Source organism: Aedes albopictus, chromosome 1 (assembly GCF_035046485.1).
Source record: "Aedes albopictus strain Foshan chromosome 1, AalbF5, whole genome shotgun sequence".
Lineage (NCBI taxonomy): Eukaryota > Metazoa > Arthropoda > Insecta > Diptera > Culicidae > Aedes > Aedes albopictus.
In genome coordinates this window covers 181,273,243-181,276,163 of record NC_085136.1, presented here as the reverse complement: position 1 = coordinate 181,276,163, position 2,921 = coordinate 181,273,243, and positions in this window count along the sequence as shown.

The following is a 2,921-nucleotide window of genomic DNA, read 5'->3' as shown; positions in this document are numbered from 1 at the left end:
TTGTGGTTTAAAACAAGAATCCCGATAGGACTTTAGGAGCCTATTGACAAATATAATACAAATATCATTACCACATTGTTCAAAAAGTTTCCATCTCGTATCCGTGGGAAAGGGCAGCTTCTCTGCGACATCATTCCGCTAGACGAACTCTAGCATCGAAGCAGGATTTTATACGAGCAACCACCAACTATAAAAACTACAACCGTTTCCTGTACACTAGATATGCTCAACGCAAGCAGCGGGAACTTAAACGACATCCTAAGCGATTTTGGGATTTTATTAAGGGTAAACGGAAGGATAATGGGCTACCAAGCTGCATGTTCTTTGGAGATGTGTCGGTCGATACAATGGACGGAATGTGTAGACTGTTTGCTACTCATTTTCAGTCCGTCTTCGATCATTGTCCTGATAAAAATCATCAATCAGCTTTATGCAATGTCCCTGGAAACATAATCAACACGAACATAGGACCTTTCACTGAACATGACGTAATTATAGCAGCTAGGAACCTTAAGTCATCAATTTCGGCTGGTCCAGATGGGATTCCTTCGACTGTGATCGAAAAGTGTATTAACTCGCTAGCCTGCCCTCTGAAGACGATTTTTAATCTTAGTCTACGAACGTGCCAATTTCCTGAAACTTGGCAGGAGCAAGGATGGGAAAAAATCATTTATTTATTGCGTATCCCTCACTCACATCCACGCACAATCTGATGCGAGTGTGCTTCTCCCCCAGCCAAGCAAAATCTTTCCACTTTCATTGCCCATTCATTCTAATCGCCGAGCACCGGGCGACGCAAGCAACGACGGCCGAATGAATCACTACCGAATTTGAGTGCCGAAGGCGAACGAACCAAGATTGAACGAATGTTTGCGTTCTGAGTCGGGTGCGAGAGCATTCATGTTGGAACGTTCATTTAGCATTCAGTGGAAGCATTCAGTACTGGGAATTGAATCAGTGAGCGCGTTTTGATTCAATCAGCTGAATGCCACTCGGTAGTTGAGAGAGCGAACGTTCTTTCCGTTGTACACCGATGCAAGCTGATTCGTTTCGCACTCTATTTTTTTCTCTCCGGATTCGCTTCGGTGGCGTCGGTTGCGAGCCGTTCGTGTTGCGTTCGTTCTTAGTGCGCCGTGCTCTCACTCAGTATTGGGTTGTTGGCGTTCTTTTTGCTATTTTACATCGCCGGCATTCGGGTGAGCGAATGAGTTTTCCCATGCTTGGGCAGGAGTCCTTTATGTTCCCTGCCTTTAAAAGCGGTGATAAGCGAAACATTGAAAACTATCGTGGCATCACATTTTTATGCGCTGGGTCTAAACTTTTTGAAATCATGATTGCAGGAAGCCTTTTCGAAAGTGTTAAGCATTACATTTCGCCGGATCAGCATGGATTCTTCCCCGGACGATCCACCTCGACCAATCTGATTGAATGCTGGGGCAGCAGGGACGGATGTCCTGGGGCCTGACGCACCCCCCCGCTTGCGAGTCAGCCGCGTAGTTGCCGGCTAAGAATAGGACTACTAACCCCAATTCAAGGTGTCAAGCGACCCGTGCCGAGGAATGAGTAATCAAGGGGGTGAAAAAGATGCTCGATCTCGCATCTCGATCCTCCATCGCCGGTGGAGGTTATGGACGGAGCGTGGTTGTTGAGGGCCGTCAACCGAGGATCCAAAGGACGGTCCGCAATAGAGGTGGCTGAGCAGCAGCTTGGCAAAATCATCGACTTTGCGTCCACTAAGTCGAATATAAGCAAGGACCTGAAAACGGCCTTGCTTCGACTTAGGGCGTCGATCGACGATGCCAAGCAGGAGCACGCGGCACTCGCGTTGCTGACTGCTGCAGCAGCGGAGCCTGCAAATGAGAAAGTACCGAAGTTTACCCAAACGGAGGCCTTCTCCTTCGCAGGAAGTCCGAATAAGGCGGAAGCGACTGCTCGCGACAAACGGGGCAAGCAATCGCAGAAGCGGGCGAGGCAACCGTCAGGCGAGGAGCTGTCTGGCGGTGCCCGCAAGGCCAGGCGAATCATTACCCCGAAAGTCGGTAATAGTGCCGGAAGGTCGGACCCCAGCCAGGGTTCCCGGAAAGCTGGGAAGGGTGGGCCTGAAAAGGCTGGCCCGTCCCGGAACGATGGGAACAAGGGGTTGCGACCGCTAGTGGGCCCTCAACAGCCACAGAGTAGGGCGATCCAAGGGGTGGACCCCCCTTGGACGAAGGTAGAGCGGAAGAGGAAGAAGAAGGCGAATCCGCAGGTAGTAGCGCAGGACGCCAAGCCAAGGCGTAGGAGGGCAGGTGCCAAGCGCGAGAAAGGCGACGCTATCGTCATCAAGACGGAACAGTCCAAGTACTCGGACGTCTTGAAGATGATGCGAAGCGACGCCAAGCTTGAGGGTCTTGGAGCCGACGTACGCAGTATTAGACGTACTCGTACGGGCGAGATGATCCTGGAGCTGAAGCGCCAGAAGGAGCACAAGGGCGCCGCCTATAAGAGGCTGGCAGAAGAGGTCCTTGGTGAGGGTGTGCAGGTGAGGGCTCTGACACATGAGGCGACTCTGAAGGTCAAGGACATCGATGAGATCACCGAAGTGGAAGAGCTCGTCACGGCACTGCGGCAACAGTGCGATGTGCAGGTGGCCGCCGCAGCCGTTAAGCTACGGAAAGGGCCAGCAGGGACACAGATAGCTTTGGTTCAGCTACCTGTGGCGGACGTCAAAAAGTCCGTTAAAGTAGGGAGCATAAAGGTGGGTTGGTGTGTATGTCACCTGACATTCCACGAGCCACCAGAGGTTTGCTTCAGGTGTCTGGAACCAGGACACAAGTCGTGGGACTGCAAAGGCCCCGACAGGCGCAAACTGTGCAGGCGATGCGGCGCTGAAGGTCATAAGGCCCAAAGCTGCACGAGTCCGCCCATCTGCATGATCTGTA